This window comes from Heterodontus francisci, chromosome 13, assembly GCF_036365525.1.
Source record: "Heterodontus francisci isolate sHetFra1 chromosome 13, sHetFra1.hap1, whole genome shotgun sequence".
Lineage (NCBI taxonomy): Eukaryota > Metazoa > Chordata > Chondrichthyes > Heterodontiformes > Heterodontidae > Heterodontus > Heterodontus francisci.
The window spans coordinates 33,518,102-33,541,141 of NC_090383.1; the positions used below are offsets into that span (position 1 = coordinate 33,518,102).

A 23,040-nucleotide genomic window follows, 5' to 3' on the forward strand; every position below is an offset into this window, starting at 1 on the left:
AGTTGAGGGGTGATAGGTATAGGACAGATGTTAGAGGTAGTTTCTTTACTCAGAGAGTAGTAGGGGCGTGGAACGCCCTGCCTGCAACAGTAGTGGACTCGCCAACTTTAAGGGCATTTAAGTGGTCATTGGATAGACATATGGATGAAAATGGAATAGTGTAGGTCAGATGGTTTCACAGGTCGGTGCAACATCGAGGGCCGAAGGGCCTGTACTGCGCTGTAATGTTCTCTGTTCTATCACTTCCTGCAGCAGTCACTGGATAGTCATCAGGACCGGCAGCCATGGGCATTTCTCCCTCCCTAACACAGGGATATTGAGACCAATTGCAATTGTCTGCCACTCACCCTGGATGATATCAACCAGCTCAACATAGTCCAGGGATTGGAGCTGGAATCTTTGTGATCTACGTGGTTCAGTTACAAACTATATGATCAATTTAATAGGATAATATAGCCTAGTGGTTATGATACTGTGAATATTACGAATCTAACAACCAAGAGGTGATGATACTTAGTAGCTTTGGTGGACACCCAATCTTTTCTAGTAGTCTGAAGAGACCACGTCTGCTGACGAGGTCAAAGGCTTTGGTGAGATCAATGAAAGCAACATAGAGGGACATCTGTTGTTCGCGGCATTTCTCCTGTAGCTGGTGAAGGGAGAACAGCATGTCAATGGTCGATCTCTCTGCTCGAAAGCTACACTGTGCCTCAGGGTAGATGCGCTCGGCCAGCTTCTGGAGCCTGTTTAAAGCGACTCGAGCGAAGACTTTCCCCACTATGCTGAGCAGGGAGATTCCACGGTAGTTGTTGCAGTCACTGCGGTCACCTTTGTTCTTATAGAGGGTGATAATATTGGCATCGCGCATGTCCTGTGGTATTGCTCCCTCGTCCCAGCTCAGGCAAAGCAGTTCGTAGAGTGCTGAGAGTATAGCAGGCTTAGCGCTCTTGATTATTTCAGGGGTAATGCCGTCCTTCCCAGGGGCTTTTCCGCTGGCTAGAGAATCAATGGCATCACTGAGTTCCGATTTTGTTGGCTGTACATCCAGCTCATCCATGACTGGCAGAGACTGGGCTGCATTGAGGGCGGTATCAGTGACAACATTTTCCCTGGAGTACAGTTCTAGGTAGTGCTCCACCCAGCGGTCCATTTGCTTGCGTTAGTCAGTGATTAGATTTGAGGGGGGCGATCTTCTTGATGGTTGGCCCAAAAGCTCTCTTAATGCAATCTCTTAATCACCTCATTCCATGACAATATGAAAGGCACAATTCAGCATAGTGGCGCCTCCTCAGACTCCTTTCCTATCCTGAGCGGCGTGAAACAGGGCTATGTTTTCGCACCCACACTGTTTGGAATCTTCTTCTCCCTGCTGCTCTCACATGCGTTCAAGACTTCAGAAGAAGGAATTTTCCTCCACACAAGATCACATGGCAGGTTGTTCCACCTTGCCCGTCTAAGAGCGAAGACCAAAGTACGGAAAGTCCTCATCAGGGAACTCCTCTTTGCTGACGATGCTGCATTAATATCTCACACTGAAGAGTGTCTGCAGAGACTCATTGACAGGTTTGCGGCTGCCTGCAACGAATTTGGCCTAACCATCAGCCTCAAGAAAACGAACATCATGGGACAGGACATCAGAAATGCTCCATCCATCAATATCGGTGAGCACACTCTGGAAGTGGTTCAAGAGTTCACCTACCTAGGCTCAACTATCACCAGTAACCTGTCTCTCGATGCAGAAATCAACAAGCGCATGGGAAAGTCTTCCACTGCTATGTCCAGACTGGCCAAGAGAGTGTGGGAAAATGGCGCACTGACACGGAACACAAAAGTCCGAGTGTATCAAGCCTGTGTCCTCAGTACCTTGCTCTACGGCAGTGAGGCCTGGACAATGTATGTCAGCCAAGAGCGATGTCTCAATTCATTCCATCTTTGCTGCCTCCGGAGAATCCTTGGCATCAGGTGGCAGGACCGTATTTCCTACACAGAAGTCCTCGAGGCGGCCAACCTCCCCAGCATATACACCCTGCTGAGCCAGCGGTGCCTGAGATGGCTTGGCCATGTGAGCCGCATGGAAGATGGCAGGATCCCCAAGGACACATTGTACAGCGAGCTCGCCACTGGTATCAGACCCACCGGCCGTCCATATCTCCACTTTAAAGACGTCTGCAAACGCAACATGAATCTCCTGTGGCATTGATCACAAGTCGTGGGAGTCAGTTGCCAGTGATCGCCAGAGCTGGCGGGCAGCCATAAAGGCGGGGCTAAAGTGCGGCGAGTCGAAGAGACTTAGCAGTTGGCAGGAAAAAAGCCAGAAGCGCAAGGGGAGAGCCAACTGCGTAACAGCCCTGACAAACAATTTTATCTGCAGCGCCTGTGGAAGAGTCAGTCACTAGAATTTGCCTTTATAGCCACTCCAGGCGCTGCTCCACAAATCACTGACCACCTCCAGGCGCTTACCCATTGTCTCACGAGACAAGAAGGCCGAAGAAGAAGAACAACAACAACCACGAGATTTTAAGTTCACAGTTCACCAGGGTGAGTTATGAAATTGAATTCAATATATCTGCTTGATTCTTGAGGCTAAAAATTTGCGTGGTCCTGTTTTCAGGAGCAGAATTTGTGATTTGCCATCTGCCCATGCCCGGTTCTGTTGAGGCAGGCAGAATGCAAACATCATGCTGCCTCTTGAGTTGAATGATTGTAGCATTCAGCCAAGTGGGACCCACACTGTTGGCTGGCTGAACACTCAACAGGGGGCCTTGAGGCGTGTGAGGTTAGCATGTATTCCGGCTAGCCTCCAGCTCTCAAATGCGGTCTGTCCCTCTTGAAGGGGAGCTACATTGACTGAAAGGAATCTGCTGCTGACTGCCAATGCTACAATTATCTGCAGCTGGAAACAAAGCAGTTTTATTTTTAAAAAATGTACCTTCTCCGTAAAAAATTGTAAAAGTGCATTGCATAACAGTTCAAATTTGACATTATATAAACTGTGATATAGTTCAATTTCTTTCAATACAGTATGTGACACTCTGAGGTGCCTCACTGCACTGACAATTACAGATTATATTTACAATATACATTTCATGTCAAACATTCTCTGGTGTATACAGCCCGAGCGGTTTTACTTGGGTTCCAGGCCCTCGGAGTACCATGGCATGAGAGCCTTAGGCGGTGGCCTTTCCCCATTGAGCTTTTGCGGTGGCTCCCCAAGCTTTAGTGTGTCCCCAGCACGTGGTCCTGGACCTTGGAATGTGCCAGTCTGCAACACTCGGTCGCAGACAGCATTTTGCACTGGAAGGCCAGCAAATTTTGGGCAGACCAAAGAGTGTCTTTCACAGAGTTGATGGTGTGCCAGCAGCAGTTGATATTTGTTTCAGTGTGCATCCCCTGGAACAGCCCATAGAGCACAGAGTCCTGCGTTATGGAACTGCTCATGATGAACCTCTACAAAAACCACTGCATTTCTTTCCAGACCTTCTTTGCAAAGGCACATTCCAGCAACAGGTGGACGACAGTCTCTTCTCCACTGCAGCCGCCTCAAGGGCAGAGTGTAAATGAAGGATCTGACAGGGAGGGCCTTTCTCACCAGCACTTGTTTGAAAGTTCTGGCGATGAGGCATTCTGTCAAATGGGATTAGAATAGATAGGCTTGATGGCCAGCGCAGACTTGGTGGGCCGAAGGGCCTGTTTCTGTTCTGTATAACCCTATGGCGCTAAGGGTCTACACACAGCTTGATGCAGCCGCACATGAAGGTGGCCATCAGGATGAGGGTGATGTTAGGTACATTCCCCCCCCACCCCCTTCTCTGGAGATTTGTACATGGTGTCCCTGCAGACATAGTCCATTTTCAATCTCCAGATAAAATGGAAGATAGCTTGGGCAGGAACAGGGTATGGGCCAGACCTGCCTGACATACTGCAACACCGAGGGCACCTTGCATCTGATGACCAGGTTCTTACCCACAATGGAGAGGGACCGTCTGATCAGGGTGGATCACCAACTCCAGAGTAGACTTGACCCGATTGGCGATGACCTTGGACAGAATTTTTTAGTCCATGTTAAGTTGTGAAATGGGTCATCAATTTCTGATTTCCTCTCTCTCCCCCTTCTGCTTGTAGATGAGGGTGATGATGTCTTTCCTCATGGATTCTGATATGCTGCTGGTCAGAAGCATACTCTCATATACTCTCAACACGTCTGGATTGAACCAGTCCCACAGAGTCGAATACAACTTGCCAAGTAAGCTGTCGCTTCCAGGAGTTTTACTTGTCTCAAAGGACCTGACGGCCTTTGTCAGCTCATCTAGAGTTAGCGGTTTATCTACTCTCCCACTTACTATCATCTAAGACCTCCGTGATCGAGGGCAGGAAGGACTGGGAGGCTGTGCTGTCTGTGGGCTTCACATTGTACAGCCCGGCATTAAAGTATTTGTTGATTCTTATTATGTCAGGCTGCGATGGCGTTACCAAGCCATCTTCTTCCTTCAGGCAGTTGCTCACAGAGCTCTCTCTGTGTACCTTTTGGAAGAAGAAACATGAGCACATCACATCCCACTTCAGGGAGTGGACTTTGGACCAGAAGATGATCTTGGAATCCTCCAAGGCAAAGAGCGAGGCCTGCTGACTTTTCACCTCCCTGACTTTGACCCCTTTAGGACCAGATTCTGCATGCTTTTCTGGAGTTGGGACATTTCCCTCTCTCTCACTCTGTGAACCCCTTTGAGGATGAAGAACCTTTTGATGTTCGCCTTGATTGCTTCCCACCAGCACGTCGCGGACTCAAAGAGGGGTTTCATGGTTCTCCAACCTTTGTAATCCCTTTTGAGTTCCTCGATGTTTTCTGGGGTCAACAGTTTTACATTCAGCATCCATGTCCCCCTGCCAATCCTCTGGTCTTCTTGTAAGTTACAGTCGGTCAGTAGGAGGTAGTGGTCAGAGAAGAAGACTGGCGTGACATTGGTGGATCTGACTGACAGCACTTGTGACACAAACAGGGAGTCTATCCTGGAATGGACGGACCCATCTTGCCTTGACCAGGTGCATCAATGCAGTGCACCAAATGCAGGATTGCGGAAGACATTGTGCAGCTTGTCTTTTACTGCTTCCATCAGGAGTCTGCATATAGCGTCCAGTTTGACGTCAGCCTTGCTGGATTGTCCCGCCACATCGATGATGCAGTTGAAGTACAGTGATCAGCCTGGATGCCATCAACAGTAGTAGGCGCTGCTGGAAGACGGCCAGCTGCTTGTTCTTTAGAACAGGATGTCCAGGTTGATTAAACGGAATGGACCGTTTTTGAACGATACATCTGGCTGCCCACCCACTTCGGTGTTGGTGAAATTGCCTCCCCATAGCAAAATACCCAGGCTGGAAGAACGGGAATCATTTCCTCCTGACCAGATCGATGGCCTGTTGGACCACTATTGAGACCTTTGACTGTAAGTGCTGAGGTGTGGTATTCCACATTCCTGCAGAAACAGCAGGTCAGCTTTGACCTTGGCAAGGTACCCCAAGATCGAAACACATTGTGCCGTGGCCTTAACGCTATGCACGTTAATGGGGGCAATCTTAATCCCATTTAAACTGTGTTATTTACCAGTCCAATTGTCTATGCAAGTCCCAGCTGTTGGGTATGTTCCTGCATACCTGTAGTGTTCACAAACTGTTGCACTGTTGCAGGGCTGAGATAACAGTCCTGGTCTGCCGCGGAAGTGTTGTTCCACCTGGGTGTCATCGCAGGAAGTCGTGTAACCAGGAAGATTTTGCTTGTCTCCAGATGGTCCTGTCCTTCCCCTCTGCTCCTCATCGAGGACTTTGCTGTGCCCAGCTTCCTGGAGCTGGTGTGTGCTGGTTGCGTCGCTGCTTTCTGCATCCCAGAGCTGGTGTGCATTGGGCACTTTGCTGCTCCCAACATTCTGGGGCTGGGGTACATTGGGCAACTCACTGCTCCTGGTGTTTGGGGCCTGGGGTGTGCTGGGCCCTTTGACACTTTCAGTGTTTTGGAGCTGGGGGCCCTTCGCATGCCTTACCCCCTTCGCGCTTTGCTCCTTTTTCTGTTGGTGGTGGCTTTCGTGCCCTTCCTGGTCCTACAAGGTGCATCCACTGGTGTCTGTTTGGGCAATCAGCCACTTCTTGCCACTAGATTCAATGGCAGCTTTTTCCTTTTTCTGTGCCTCTTCCTTTGTGGTTTTCTTTTAACCACCTGCCAGTCAACTTGTTCTGCTGCTGCCTCCTCTTCCCTTGATTCTGTCTGTTCTAGATGAGGCTAAGGGGTGATGTTCTGGGTTTGGCAATTTGCTGAAGTTTCCTTCCCATTTTTGTTGACCGTCATGGCTTCTTTCTTGTTGTTGTGTCCGCCAAGGCCATTGGTGGAGGGTAGGGTGTTAATCTCCTTTGAAGCAACAGTGTTCGTCACTCCTTCTTTAATCGCCTGTGCATAGGTGCTTTGAGCAGGCTTTGTAGAGGTGGCCAGCCTCACCACACAGGTTGCAGCAGTAGCTCTCCTTGCATTCCTTCATCTGGTGATCTTCCTGCTTGCTGTTTCTGCAGAAGGTTGCGTTGCAGTTGGCAGCCACGTGTCCAGCTTTGCAGCAAGTGTGACACACTCTGGGCTGCCCCCTGTACACCAAAGAGCCTCAACATCGTTCAGTGCGAAGCTGGAGGAAGGGTAGAGGATAGCTCCCTTGGTGTCCATCTTCAAAGTCACCTTGGCCTGGTCCAAATTGCAAAAAGGTCATTGACTACACTACTGTTTCCAGCTACTTTGGCGTACCTGCTGAGGAATGTAAGCACATCCACAACGGGGATATGGGGGTTATACATGTGGATCGTCACCACACAGTTCCATTGTGACAGCAGCATAAACTGCGACACCGTAGTAAGGATCAATAGTGGCACCTGGTTTCCTCTCTCCTTAAATTTCTGCGGAAACTTCAGGCATCCCACGATGTGTTTGAATGTGACAGTAAAATATCCACAGCTGGGGAAATCTTGCAGGCCACAGTTTAAAATCCACAGCAGTCGATGAGGATCCTCTTCACAAAGAAGGTGTGCCTTCTTCCGTCTTCTTGATTGTCATCCTGACAGTGTTATGCAGCCCCCTGGCTTGGAGCTTGAGTGTTGATTGCAGCCATAGCTGAACATTGAATCTTCACTCTGTTTGCATTAGGCCTGTGCCAGCATAAAGATCACCAATCACAGGAGAGCTCGAACATTGCTGGGGTGTTAGGCTGAAGCCAGCATTGAGATCGATCTAAAAACAAAACAAAAAAAACAACTTGCAACTCGGACCAAAAGGCCAAGAAGCGTCTAAGACTGATAGCAATGTTGTACAAAGCAAATGAAGCACCAGAGCAGAGAGGGGTTTCCCAGGTTCACGGATGCACGGATGCAGTGCTGGAGGCCTTAGTCATGGAGGTCATGAGGACAGTGGCCATGTTTCTGCAAAGGGGCCAGGAGACCCTCAATGAATGCCCTCCAAAGGGAATAGAAATAGGTGGCCAGAGAGATCAAATCCCGGAGTCTGGAGCTGAGGACCTGGCAGTAGTGCAGGAAGAATTTCAATGATCTCATCACTGACTTCTTATGCTGCTCACTGCAGCTCAACCTCATCACTTACCCGTTAGCAGCCCCTGGCATTCAGGTCTCAGGTCTAACATTCAGATACTCATCCTCACCCCCACACACCTCCCAATATTGCAAGCCTCACACCCACCGGAGGGCGAAATTGCACACAAGTTTTGTTACAAGGAACTCAGATAAGGACTTTGAAGGTGTGATCTAGAGAAAAATGATGGTTAACCAGTCCAGTTAAGTTTCTGGTCAATGGGGGATTCAGCGCCGTTGAACGTCCAGGGGAGATGGTTAGATTTCCCTCTTGTTTGAGATGGTCATTGCCTGGCACTTGTATGGCGTGAATGTTACTTGCCACTTATCAGCCCAAACCTGGATATTGTCCAGGTCTTGCTACATATGGACATGGGCTGCTTCAGTATCTGAGGAGTCGTGAATGGTGCTGAACATTGTGCGAACATCAGCGAACATCCCCACTTCTGATCCGATGATGGAGGGAAGTCATTGATGAAACAGCTGAAGATGGTTGGGCCTAGTACACTACTCCTGCAGTGATATCCTGGGACTGAGATGATTGAACCCCAACAACCACAACCATCTTCCTTTGTGCTAGGTATGACTCCAACCAGTGGAGAGTTTTCCCCCTAATTCCCATTGACTCTTGTTTTGCTAGGGATCCTTAATGTCAGACTCGGTCAAATGCTGAAATAAAAGCAAAATACTGCGGATGCTGGAAATCTGAAATAAAAACAAGGAATCCATAGTTCCGAAGAAGGGTCAGTGACCCGAAACGTTAACTCTGCTTCTCTCTCCACAGTTCTGAAGAAGGGTCACTGACCCGAAACGTTAACTCTGTTTCTCTCTCCACAGATGCTGCCAGACCTGCTGAGTATTTCCAGCATTTCTTGTTTTTATTTCAGTCAAATGCTGCCTTGATGTCAAGGGTGGTCACTCTCACCTCTGGAGTTCAACTCTTTTGTCCATGTTTGAACCAATGCTATAATGAGGTCAGGAGCTGAGTGGTCCTGGCGGAACCCAAACTGAGCGTCACTGAGCAGGTTATTGCTAAGCAAGTGCTGCTTGATAGCACTGTCGACGACCCCTTCCATTACTTTGCTGATAATCGAGAGCAGACTGATAGGGCGGTAATTGGCCAGGTGAAATTTGTCCTGCTTTTTGTGCACAAGACATATGCTGGGCGATTTTCCATATTGCCGGGTAGATGCCAGTGTTCTAACTGAACTGGAACAGCTTGGCTCGAGGCGTGGCTAGTTCTGGAGCACAAATCTTCAGTACTATTGCTGGAATATTGTCAGGGCACATAGCCTTTGCAGTATCCAGTGTCTTCAGCCATTTCTTGATATCACGTGGAGCGAATTGGATTGGCTGAAAACTGGCATCTGTGATGCTGGGGACCTCAGGAGGAGGCTGAGATGGATCATCCACTCGGGACTTCTGGCTGAAGATGGATGCAAATGCTTCAGCCTTGTCTTTTGCACTGATTTACTGGACTCTCCCATCATTGAAGATGGAGGTATTTGTGGAGCCTCCTCCTCATGTTAGTTGTTTAATTGTCCGCCACCATTCAGAACTGGATGTGGCAGGACCGCAGAGCTTAGATCTGATCCATTGGTTGCGGGATCAATTAGCTCTGTCTATTGCATGCTGCTTCCGTTGTTTGGCATGCAAGTAGTCCTGAGTTGTAGCTTCACCAGGTTGACACCTCATTTTGATGTATGCCTGGTGCTGCTCCTGGCATGCCATCCTGCACTCTTCATTGAACCAAGATTGGTTCCCCGGCTTGATGGTAATTTTTTTTTATTCGTTCAAGGATGTGGATGTCACTGGCAAGGTCTAATTGCCCTTGAGAAACTGAGTGGCTTGCTAGGCCATTTCAGAGGGCATTAAGAGTCAACCACATTGCTGTGGGTCTGGTGTCACAGGTAGGCCAGACCAGGTAAGAACGGCAGATTTCCTTCCTTAAAGGACATTAGTGAACCAGGTGGGTTTTTACAACAATTGACAATGGTTTCATGGTCACCATTAGATTAGCTTTTTAATTCCAGAGCATTAGCCCAGGGCTCTGGGTTACTAGTCTAATGACATTACCACACTTAAGTAAGGCTTTTGATAAGGTCCTGCATGGGAGATTGGTCAAGAAGGTAACAGCCCATGGGATCCAAGGCAATTTGGCAAATTGAATCCAAAATTGGCTTAGTGGCAAGAGGCAGAGGGTGATGGTCAAGGGTTGTTTTTGCGATTGGAAGCCTGTGACCAGTGGTGTATTGCAGGGATCACTGCTGGCACCCATGCTGTTTTAGTGCACATAAATGATTTAGACGTGAATATAGGAGGTATGATCAGTAAGTTTGCAGATGACATGAAAATTGGTGGTGTTGTGAATAGTGAGGAGAAAAGCCTTAGATTACAAATGGAATTTAATCCTGAGAAGTGTGAGGTGATGCATTTTGGGAGCACTAACAAGGCAAGGGAATATACAATGGATGGTAGGACCATAGGAAGTACAGAAGGTCAGAGGGACCTTGGTGTACGTGTCCATAGGTCACTGAAGGCAGCAGCACAGGTAGATAAAGTGGTTAAGAAAGCATATGGAATACTTGCCTTTATTGGCCGAGGCATAGAATATAAGAGCACGGAGGTTATGATGAAGCTGTATAAAACGATAGTTAGGCCGCAGCTGGAGTATTGTGTATAGTTCTTGTCACCACACTATCAGAAGGATATGATTGCACTGGAGAGGGTGCAGAGGAGATTCACCAGGATGTTGCCTGGGCTGGAGCATTTCAGCTATGAAGAGAGACTGGATAGGCTGGGGTTGTTTTCCTTAGAGCAGAGAAGGCTGAGGGGTGACCTGATTGAGGTATACAAAATTATGAGGGGCATAGATAGGGTAGATAGGAAGAAACATTTTCCCTTAGCGGAGTTGTCAGTAACCAGGGGGCATAGATTTAAGGTAAGGGGCAGGAGATTTGGAGTGGATTTGAGGAAAACTTTTTTTTACCTACAGGGCGTTTGGAATCTGGAACACACTGCCTGAAGGGGTGGTAGAGGCAGGAACCCTCACAACATTTAAGTGGTATTTAGATGAGCACTTGAAACACCATAGCATTCAAGGCTACAGGCCAAGTGCTGGAAAATGGGATTAGAATAGATAGGCTTGTGGGCACGGTGGGCCGAAGGGCCTGATTCTGTGCTGTATAACTCTATGAATCTATGACTCTATGCCACCACCTCACAGGTGATGGTAATGTACTTTAGAACAGGAAACCTGTACAAGGTGAAGGTGCGATCTTTAGTATAGGTGAAAAGGTCTTGCCACTTCCTGCTCAGCTTCCCAAGGCCTCCTAAAGAACTATCTCTTCAATCTTCATTTAACCCTACATCTTGCTTTTTCCTTCCTGCTTGATGTCTATTCTTTTTCCACCATCAAATAAAGCATTCTGAGACATCTTTTTGTGCATGAGGAGCTCTATCGAAATACGTTGCATTTCTCTTCCTTCTTCCCACATTCTCTCATGTTTTTCTGTCGCCTACTTTAACATTCAGTGAAGGAGACGTGCATGTAGAAAGTAGGGCATGCTGAGTGATGAGTTTCTAGAGCTTGCCAGACATTGGTCAGGATTTTGGCCTCAATTGGGGGTGGGAAAGGAGGCGGGCAGGCATGGAATTTCCTGACACCAGGTGGCATTCCGGTTCTCCTCCACAGTCCCAACTCCCGGCCACTTTCCTGGAGGCCAGATCGGGCGACGAACGGCTATCCGCTCGCTTGGTAAGACAATTAAGGCCATTGATCGGAGGCCGACTGGAATTTTCCCTGCGGCATTGGGAGCACAGCAGATGCTTGGAAGCGGCCTTCTGGTGGCAGACCCCAGGGCCAGCACTCCAGGATCATTTTGAGGCATCCCCCATGCCCTGCAGCTGCCACTCCTACGAGTCGCAGGCCACCCTGCCCCTCCACAATGGTGATCCAGCAGCTGTGGTCATTTTTTATTTCAATTATGTTAAAAGTGCTGAGAGGGCGTCCTCCCTCTCCCTTACCTGCAATGGCAGACTGCAGCTCCTTCAGTGCTGGAGGGCCTCCTATTAGCCCTCCAGCTTCGAGAGCCTACCTGCTGTCCTTAATTGGATGGCAAGTGTGCCCTCTGGCCACTAATTGGCCAATCCAGCAGAAATCGATGTCAGGTGATTGCTCCCAACAAGGTATAGGGTCAGAACCTGCATTTGACCCTGACGTCAGGGTGCCGACTGCAAATGGAAAATCCTGCCCATTGTTTCTGACAGGATAAATGGCTGTACTTTTGGATTCTGTTGTATCCATGTAACCTTTGTGACCTTGCTTTTGGCAGTTCTGCAAAAAGCATTGAGCATGATTTCTCACCTGTCGGTATCACACTGTGTGGACCTGTAGATAGTTAGTGGCGTAAAAGTTAGTAAACCAGGAGGAATAGTTGAATTTATGTAAAGGATTAGGTTGTATTATTAGTAAGGGATAAATGGGATTAAATCAGTCTCTGGACACTGAGAGTAAGGGTGACCAGGAGTTAGATGAAGTTTGGAATTTTAATTGCTGGTCAAGTGCCAACACGTCGCAGAGCCAGAAGGGGAAAGGAGAATAAGGTACTCGGTAATAAATATCTAGAGAAGATAAGGAAATGAAGGCTAGCAACAACAGGCCGAGTCACTCATGGATGAAGAATGTTCAGAAAACAATAAACTGATAGTGGAGCATGTATGATCCATGCGTCTATTGATGCAATTGCATATTACATGGAGCTACATAGAATCCACAGTGCAGGAACAGGTCATTTGGCCCAACTTATCTAGTCTGGCATTTTTACCCCAAATGAGTCTCGTCCCATCTTACTTCATCTCAACAGTGGCGCAGTGGTTAGCACCGCAGCCTCACAGCTCCAGCGACCCGGGTTCAATTCTGAATACTGCCTGTGTGGAGTTTGCAAGTTCTCCCCGTGTCTGCGTGGGTTTCCTCCGGGTGCTCCGGTTTCCTCCCACATGCCAAAGACTTGCAGGTTGATATGTAAATTGGCCATTGTAAATTGCCCCTCGTGTAGGTAGGTGGTAGGGAAATATAGGGACAGGTGGGGATGTGGAATTATTGTAGGATTAGTTTAAATGGGTGGTTGATGGTCGGCACAGACACGGTGGGCCCAAGGGCCTGTTTCAGTGCTGTATCTCTAAACTAAACTAAACCTATCAGCATATCCTTCTATTCCTTTCTCCCTCATGTGCGATCTAGCTTCCCTTTAAATGCATCTATGTTACATGCCTCAATTACTCCTTGAGGTAGCATGATTCACATTCTAACCACTCTTCGGATAAAGAGTGAACTTCCTATTGGATTTATTATTGTCACTGGACGAGTAACCCAGGGTATTGCTCTGGGGACATGGGTTCAAATCCCACCACAGCAGATGGTGAAAATTGAATTCAATTAATAAATCTGGAATTAAAAGCTAGTCTAATGATGGCCATGAAACAATTGTCAATTGTTGTAAAAACTCATTTGGTTCACTAATGTCCTTTAGGGAAGGAAATCTGCTGTCCTTACCAAGTCTGGCCTACATGTGACTCCAGACCCACAGCAATGTGTTTGACTCTTAAATGCCCTCTGAAATGGCCGAGCAAGCCACTCAGTTGTATATAATCGCTACAAAATCACCCAGCATTGACCTAGGTACCGGAAACGACAATGGCAAACCCAGCCCTGTCGACCCTGCAAAGTCCTTCTTACTAACATCTGGGGGCTTGTCCCAAAGTTGGGAGAGCTGTCCCACAGACTGGTCAAGCAACAGCCTGACATAGTCATACTCACGGAATCAAACCTGACAGACAATGTCCCATACACTGCCATCACCATCCCTGGGTATGTCCTGTCCCACTGGCGGAGATGGCCGCACAATGGTATACAGTCGAGAGGGAGTTGCCCTGGGAGTCCTTAACATCGACTCCAGACCCCATGAAGTCTTATGGCATCAGGCCAAACATGGACAAGGAAACCTCCTGCTGATTACCACCTACCGCTCTCCCTCAGCTGATGAATCAGTACTCCTCCATGTTGAACAGCACTTGGAGGAAGCACTGAGGGTGGCAAGGGCACAGAATGTACTCTGGGTGGGGGATTTAAATGACCATCACCAAGAGTGGCTGGGTAGCACCAGTACTGACTGAGCTGGCTGAGTCCTAAAGGACATAGCTGCTAGACTGGGTCTGCGGCAGGTAGTGAGGAAACCAACAAGAGGGAAAAACATACTTGACTTCGTCCTCACCGATCTGCCTGCCACAGATGTAGCTGTCCATGATAGTATGTGTAGGAGTGACCACTGCACAGTCCTTGTGGAGACAAAGTCCCGCCTTCACATTGAGGATACCCTCCATCGTGTTGTGTGACGCTACTACCGTGCTAAATGGGATAGATTTCAAACAGATCTAGCAATGCAAAACTGGGCATCCATGAGGTGCTGTGGGCCATCAGCAGCAGCAGAATTGTACTCAACCACAATCTGTAACCTCATGGCCCGGCATATCCCCCACTCTACCATTACCATCAAGCTGGGAGACCAACCCTGGTTTAATGAAGAGTGCAGGAGGGCATGCCAGGAGCAGCACCAGGCATACCTCAAAATGAGGTGTCAACCTGGTGAAGCTACAACCCAGGACTACTTGCGTGCCAAACAGCGTAAGCAGCATGTGATAGACAGAGCTAAGCAATCCCATACCAATGGATCCCATCTAAGCTCTGCAGTCCTGTCACAACCAGGCATGAATGGTGGTGAATATGTTGTCCTTACCTGGTCTGGCCTCCATGTGACTCCAGACCCACAGCAATGTGGTTGACTTTAAAATGCCCTCTGAAATGGCCTAGCAAGCCACTCAGTTCAAGGGAAATTAGGAATGGGCAACAAATGCTGGCCTAGCCAGCAATGCCCCCATCCCACAAACGAATAATAAATTTTAAAATACTAACTGGAGGAGGTGGCTCCACAAGTATCCCTTCTTGAATGATAGAGGAGTCCACCACATCAGTGCAAAAGATAAGGCTGAAGCATTTGCAACAATCTTCAGCCAGAAGTGCCGTGTTGATGATCCATCTCGGCCTCCTCCTGAAGTCCCCAAACTCACAGATGCCAGACTTCAGCCAATTTGATTCACTCCACGTGATATCAAGAAACGACTGAAGGCACTGGATACTGCAAAGGCTATGGGTCCTGACAACATTCCGGCAGTAGCACTGAAGACCTGTGCTCCAGAACTTGCCGCACTGCTAGCCAAGCTGTTCCAGTACAGCTACAACACTGGCATCTACTGGGCAATGTGGAAAATTGCCCAGGTATGTCCTGTACACTAAAAGCAGGACAAGTCCAACCCGGCCAATTACTGCCCCATCAGTCTACTCTCAATCATCAATAAAGTGATGGAAGGTGTCGTCGACAGTGCTATCAAGCAGCACTTGCTTAGCAATAACCTGCTGTGACGCTCAGTTTGGGTTCCGCCAGGGCCACTCAGCTCCTGACCTCATTACAATCTTGGTTCAAACATGGACAAAAGAGTTGAACTCAAGAGGTGAGGTGAGAGTGACTGCCCTTGACATCAAGGCAGCATTTGACTGAGTATGGCATCAAGGAGCTCTAGCAAAACTGGAGTCAATGGGAATCGGGGGAAAACTCTCCGCTGGTTGGAGTCATACCTAGAGCAAAGGAAGATGGTTGTGGTTGTTGGAGGTCAATCATCTGAGCTCCAGGACATCACTGCAGGAGTACCTCAGGGTATTGTCCTAGGCCCAACCATCTTCAGCTGCATCATCAATGACCTTCCTTCAATCATAAGGTCAGAAGTGGGGTTGTTCGCTGATAATTGCACAATGTTCAGCACTGGAGCCTGCTGCGCTGTTCAACAAGATCATGGCTGATCTGATTGTAACCTCAACTCCACATTCCCACCTACCCCTGATAACCTTTCATCCCCTTGCTTATCAAGAATCCATCTACCTCTGCCTTAAAAATATTCAAAGACTCTGCTTCCACTGCCTTTTGAGGAAGAGAGTTCCTAAGACTCACAATCCTCTGAGAGAAAATGTTTCTCCTCATCTCTGTCTTAACTGGGAAACCCCTTATTTTTAAATTCTCCCACATCCTGTCCACATCTATCCTGTCAAGACCCTAAGGATCTTATATGTTTCAATCAGGTCACCTCTTACTCTTCTAAACTCCAGCAGATATAAGCGTAGCCTGTCCAACCTTTCCTCATAAGAAAACTTGCCCATTCCAGTTATTAGTCTAGCAAACCTTCTCTGAACTGCTTCCAACACATTTACATCCTTCCTCAAATAAGGAGATCAATACTGTACACAGTACTCCAGATGTGGTCTCACTGTATAAATGAAACATAACCTCCCTACTTTTGTATTCAATTCCCCTCACAATAAACAATAACATTCTATTAGCTTTCCTAATTATTTGCTGAATCTGCATTCTAACCTTTTACAATTCATGCACGAGGACACCCAGATCCCTTTGCATGTCAGAGCTCTGCAATCTCTCACCATTTAGATAATATGCTTCTTTTTTGTTCTTCCTGCCAAAATGGACAATTTCACATTTTTCCACATTATACTCCATTTGCCAGATCTTTGCCCACTCACTTAATCTATCTACATCCCTTTGTAGCCTCCTTATGTCCTCTTCACAACTTTTTTTCCTACCTATCTTTGTGTCATCAGCAAATTTAGCAACCATACCTTTGGTTCCTTCATCCGAGTCATTTATGTAAATTGTAAAAAGTTGAGGCCCCAGCACAGATCTCTGTGGCATACCACTCGTTACATCTTGCCAACCATAAAATGACCCGTTTATGACTTCTCTGTGTTTCCTGTTAGTTAGCCAATCTTCTACCCTTAACCATGAGCTTTTATTTTCCGCAATAACCTTTGATGTGGCACCTTATCAAATGCCTTCTGGAAATCTAAGTACCATGCATCCACCGGTTCCCCTTTATCCATACAACGCCAATAAATTGGTTAAACATGATTTCCTTTCACAAAACAATGTTGACTCTGACTGATTACCTTGAATTTTTCAAAGTGCCCTGCATTAGTGTCGATACCGCCACATTCACTAGGTGATGTATCTTTATACCTCGATCTTTTATCTCATGTTTCTCTTATGGCAACAGGTGAGATAGATGGATTTTACCAGCTCCCCAACATCGAGGGTCATGGCGGGGGGCCCGGAAAAAACCTCTGGGAGAGGCCCACGATGGGACTTGATGGCAGAAGGTCCCGCCCCATATTACTGGTGGCGGCGAGGCCTCGTGGCGCCCCCCCCCCCCCAACTCGGCTACTGCAACTTAATTTAAATATTTAAATACAATATAATTTATGCATAATTACTTACCTCGTCGTGACAGCCGTCCCATGCCAATATTCTGGCCAGTTGCCGGAACTCCCGCACCTTCGGATCTCCGTTCAGAGATCCGAGGCGGCACACTGGTGGGAAGGAGGGAGGAGTGACGTTTTCAGTGCATGGGGTTGGCCAGGGAAAGTTCTTGCTATTGGTTGAGGCGATGGTGGGAAGGGGTTGAAGGTCAAAGTTACTAAAGTTCAGGGGGGAAAGTTCGGGATCGAAGGAAAGGTTTTTTTTGGGGAGAGGGCAATTAATAAACTGATTAGACTTTTGGAGGGTGGGAGAGGGGATTGGAACTTTGAATAACATTTTAATTTTTTAATACCTGTCCCTTTAAAAATTTAAATGGCACCACACCTGCGTAATGGAGGCGGACGCTTTGCTGGGGATGGAGCGCTCGCCCCCTCTACGTCATCGGGGTTGGGCATTCCACTCCCTCCATGTAAATGAGCCGCACACTAAATATTCCGGCAGTTCAGTGACGCACATCTCGCATGTGCGCTGCGCTGTTTTTGAAGCTGCCCCACATCGGCGGTGAGCTGTAAAAATTCAGCCCACTAGCACCATTTCTCTTCCTGGCTTGTATTTCAGATGAAATCATAACTGAAGCCTCAAGAGTAACCTTTGTAATCTTCCTGGTGCTCTACACAGATTCTTCTTGCAGATCCGTACTAGTGGATGATGATCACTCTCCACTATGATTTTGCTCCCATAGAGATATGTCTGGAATTGCTCGCATTCATACATCACTGCCAAAAGCTCTCTTTCTGTTTTGGCATATCTGACCTCAGCTGATGTTAGAGCTTTGGATGCAAACGTTTTCCTTCTTGTACCAGTCTTTTTGTAGAAACATCTACTTGCAGAGTGACAGGTTTCGCTCTGTTGAAATATGACAGACTTGTCTCCTTGCATATTACTTCTTTGAGTTTACTGAAACTTCTCTCATGTGACTTTGACCTCATCAGCTCTCGTAGGTTTGCTGTGTGCTCTGACATGTGAGGTATGAAAGAGCTCATGTACTGGATGAAGCCAAGAAAACTTCTTGCCTCTTGGAGCATCCATCTCAGAAAGAGCTGTGACTTTTTCAGGACTTAGTTTGACTTAATCAGGTGTGTACACCATTTCAAAGAACTGGCATTCTGTTACCTTTATAATGCATTTGTCTTCATTTAGCTTGATCCCAGCTTTCCTGGTTCTCTCCATGGCTTCATGTAGATAATAGTCATGGTCTTTCTCATCTACACCATAGATCTGGGCATCATCAGCCAAGCCAATTGCTCCTTTAAATTCCTTGTATGTCTCATCTATTTTTTACTGGAACACACCTTGGCTCACTTTTAAGGCCAAAAGGTAGACGCAGGAATTGGTATTGTCCAAAGGATGTGTTGAATGTTGTCGACAGTAAAGAATCCTCGTCAAGCGTCACGTTCCAGTAGCTATTTCTGGCATCAAGCTTGCTGAAAACTTTTGCCCTTGCCAGTGCTGGCATAATCTCTTCTAGTGTTGGAATAGGCTAGTGATTACTCTTTATTGCTTGATTAAGATCCTTGGGATCCCAGCAAATTTATAGCTGTCCATTTGGCTTCTCTCTCACCACGATGGAATTTACCTAATCTGTAGGCTCTGTGACTCTGGCAATCACTTTATTTTCTTCCAGCTTTCTTTATTTATTTCAAGCTCTGCTTTAAGCTCTGTTGTTACTTTATGTGGGTGATGAATCACTGGTTTCTCCTCTGGGTCAATGGTGACATGATACTCAAAATCTTCAAAGCAGCCAACCGTCTCATTAAAGCTCTCTGGATACATTTGGACCAGATCTTCCTTGCTTCTGATTGGAGGGCGCTTTTCAATGGGTGTGCTGCCTTCAACCTTCATTGATACCTCCTTCATCTCATGGTTTACCGAGATCAGCTGCAGCTCTTAGCAACTGCTGTACCCAAGGATAGCTGGACCATCTGGTCAGTGACGTAGAATACCCTGTGTCTGCATGGGTTTCTGCCGGGTGCTTCGGTTTCCTCCCACAGCCAAAGACTTGCAGGTTGATAGGTAAATTGGCCATTGTAAATTGCCCCTAGTGTAGGTAGGTGGGAGGAGAATTGAGGGAAGGTGGGGATGTGGTAGGGAATATGGGATCAATGTAGGATTAGTATAAATGGGTGGTTGTTGGCCGGCACAGACTCGGTGGGCCGAAGGGCCTGTTTCAGTGCTGTATCTCTAAATAAATAAATAAATAAACAAACAAACAGTTAATGTCTTTTCTTTTGTGCGTTCCGCTGATTTGGTTCGTTCCCAGCTGTCGAATCTCAGTTCCACCGTATGCCGTCAGCATTATGTTGCTTAGTTTCAAATGATCGTTCTTTGGGTAACCATTCTCTTCGAAATTTTCAGGAAAGAGCTTCTGTATAGTCTGAGCCGAGATAAAGTCGAGCCCAACATTTTAGGTCGGTGACACTGTGTCAGAGTTCTCAGTTCTGTCGAAGGATCACTGACCTGAAATGTTAACTCTGTTTCTCTCTCCACTGATGCTGTCAGACTTGTTGAGTATTTCCAACATTTTTATTTTATATAAGCATCACTGACACCTATATTAAGGATGTGGGACAATGGAAGCAGCGCAGTCGCACTAAATATTGGAATATAGTATTGCAGATGTCAGTTAAAACCCAATTTTCTCCATTCCTGATATGGCCTGTGCTGTACTGGGAGATGCTGAGCAAAGGCTTGGCATGTCCTAACCTTTGGGAAAATCAGAAAGATTATTCTCATTAGTTGTCACTGTACCTCTCCTGCCAGAATAGCAATGATTTGTGAGGAAAACCCACTCCCTTGACAATGGCCATGCAAAGCCCAAAAGGACATTTTAATGGGAGAAACTAGGGAAAAATTGGAAGCTGTGTGCATCGCTTGGAAGGTAAATAGCTTAATTAAAAAAAGGAAACCAGGACACTTAAGATAAAAGACAGCCACATTGGCCAGAACAGAAAGGGAAATTGCTGGGCACAGGGCCATATACAGGGATGAAGACATTTCCTTTGTTTAAAACATGAATTGCCAAAGGATTACGTACACTGAGAGAAAATGATTCAATACAGAGGTGGTAGAAAAGTCAGAAAATAATAAAATGCAAATGAATTTTACTTATAAAGAAATATAGTAGTTGACATCACAATAGCTTTTTATTATATGATACTAAAAATTACTGGATGTTAAATTTTGAGATGCTGTGGCTGGAAAAATAGTCCACGTGATCAGCCTATTAATGAAGTAGTGATTCTTGAGGGCATCTTAACCTATCAGGGTGAACTTTAGAGAGCTGAAATTTAAATCCCTGTGAGGCTGTGGGTCAATTGAGCAGATTGATTTGCTAGCCAACCTGTGTGGCTAACTGTGCCCTTTTTGTTGGCATAGTGTGATGCATGGCACTCATGTTACTTTGTTTCTTTTAGATGTCACTGCAGCAAGATTGTTATCTGTACCCTGACGTCTTGGCACAGTCCCAAGTTCATGTATGCTTATTGGGTAAGGATGTTGAAAGGACAACTCTAGCCACTGGTGTTGATATGTTCCTTCAGGCACCATAGTCACAAGACAAAATATGTGGCCTGTCCAAGAAGTAGCCATGTGGAGAATCCATTAAATATGTTGATATTCTCAGGGTGTCTCCGGTCTGTGGCTAGCCCTTGGATGGTGGTCCTGGGAAATTGTGCATTCCCTGTCAAAATCCTGAACACTGTTTCCTTTCTCCTCAGATTAGGTAATCAATCTTGCAGCAAAGACCAAGCCAAAGCATAATGTGTGGAACAATCATTCATGATATGAAATATTGAGTTAAGAAGAAATGAATTGTATTTATCTGAGAACACAATAAATGTCTAATAGTGTGGAAAGTTATCATAAATTATGTGGAAAGTTATTTCCTTGCACAGGAAGCACAATATTTTGACTACCTTAATTCTAGCTGAAATGAACTTTGGTGTTAATTTTAACCCTACCCACCTGGTGAAAACTGGGCAGGTGGCAAGTTGCAAATGCATAGGTTACTTACCCGCTCAGAACTCTACCCTTTGCTCCATTTCGGACTTTAACCTGTAGGCTACTGCAGACAAGTGAGAAGCTTGCCTAAAGCAGGCTGGGACCTCATGAATTTAAGTGAATTTGGTACTGTTACTCCACCACAGCTTTCCCATCAGGCTGAAGCTGATCTGCAGACAGAAGAAGCCCTCCAAGGTAAATGTAAAACTTTTCTTTGTAAGGTCAGGATGGTTAGGAGTGCCCCTCTGGGCTCTGCAGTGGAATTCACAGCCACCCTTTCTCCAGATTCTCCTGCTTCTCTCCTAAAGGCTGGTAACGACCACACGGTCTTTCCCTGCTGGCAGCTGTTTTACGCTCTCTTCTTGCCCATTCTGGAAGGGATGTAAACTGCTGGTATTTAATTGAATCCCAGGAGTTAAACCACCTTGGCCCTGAAACTTAGGCCAACGAGTACATTTTGTGCTCATGCTCACCCAACTGAAACCCACTTTAGGTGAAAATTGACCCGTTTGCTTTTTAGGTGGCCCAGCTGCACCTTTGCCATTGCTGAGGTATTTATTATTCCCCCCTTGTCCTGGCTGACCTTCTGCAGTTGCTGAGCTGCTTAGAGTGATTTTCCAGATCCCTGTGTATTGTTGGCATTGTATTTATTTTGATGAATTATAGCCCAGGCATTCTAATGCCCAATAAAATGTCCAGCAACTGTGGACATTGTGCTTGTTGTTCCAATGATTGCCTGAATCCAATTAAAAATTATTTTATCAAAATGCAGTCTGGGACTCAGCCCTTGGACACAATGTACATTTATTTGTCACTGCCTCGAACATATTCAAAGCCTTTGATACGATTGGATACTTTACAAGTCAGCATTAGTTTCCCAATGTTCCAAGGTACCTGGCTTCCTCCCAAGTTGTTTTTATCTATGCAGTAGTTTGGAGGTGTCCAATCTTTTGAGGGGGGTGGGGGGCGATTTTCCCCAGATACTTTAGATGGTAAAGAGTCCCTGAGATAGCCAAAATGGGGTCTTGAGCTGCCTTCAGTGCAAGATGCCCTCTTGGTAAAGGAGTTTAAATGCATGCTAGGAACATTTACAACAAGGATGATTATGTCTCTGATGACCAATTAAATTGGCTCCTAGTACTCATTAAAAAAGCTGCACGCCATTTTGCTGTCCAGTGCTGCAATTAGTGACTAAGAGGGATCAGTTGAACAGGAATAAAGAGTCAAAAGTAAAATACTGTGGATGCTAGAAATTTGGAATAAAAAACAGAAAATGCTGTCAATACTCAGTAGGTCTGGCAGCATCTATGGAGGGAGAAACAGAGATAACATTTCAGGTCAATGACCCTTCATCAGAACTCTTGGTTATGGGGATCTTCTTAGGGATCCTGTTTGGTCTGGAGGAGGAATGGAAGGGTCAGGCAAAGCAGCACCAGCTGCTGGACGAGAGATAGAGTAGAGGGACAGGAGGGTGAGCAGTGCTCCAGTTTCTTGTTGACTTGCTGCATGCTGCACATCTGGGCGATCATGATGCACCAGCAACTGTGGCAAAGGGTCAAGTCAGAAGCCACTAGAGGAGAAGGAAGATAGAGATAAAGAGTGGGGAAGCAGATAAGCTGATCCTATCCAACAGGAACTGTATTTGCTACCTGTGAGGATAAGGATAAAGACTGTTGGAAGGGCAGTCAGAATGTGGACCATGGCACCTTGGAGCAGGAGGCTGTCCAAAGGGTGGGACGGGGTGGCGGGGGGGGGAAGGTGGTGCAGGAGTGCAGTGGGCTGGTGGAGGACGAGGGCGACAGGAATGTGGCAGTTGTAGGGAATTCAATAATTATGGGGGACAGGTAGCATCCTTTGTAAGCGGGATCCAGAGTCCATTATGATTTGTTGCCTACCTGGTGCCAGGGTGAGGCACATCTCAAACAGGCTTGAATGAATATTGGAGAAGGAGGGTGAAGATCCAGTTGTGGTAATCTATATTGGGACCAACAGTATA

The 23,040-nt window shown here is 46.7% G+C and overlaps 1 long non-coding RNA gene across 1 annotated transcript in view; it reads left to right on the forward strand.

Annotated features, from left to right (window-relative positions):
* Positions 1-20,938, forward strand: part of LOC137376771 (uncharacterized) — a 43,835-nt gene extending 22,897 nt beyond the window's left edge. The window contains exons 2-3 of the long non-coding RNA XR_010976296.1: positions 20,459-20,531; positions 20,762-20,938. This is a non-coding gene — a long non-coding RNA (uncharacterized lncRNA). The remainder of the gene's footprint in view (positions 1-20,458; positions 20,532-20,761) is intronic.
* The last annotated feature ends 2,102 nt before the right edge of the window (positions 20,939-23,040 follow it).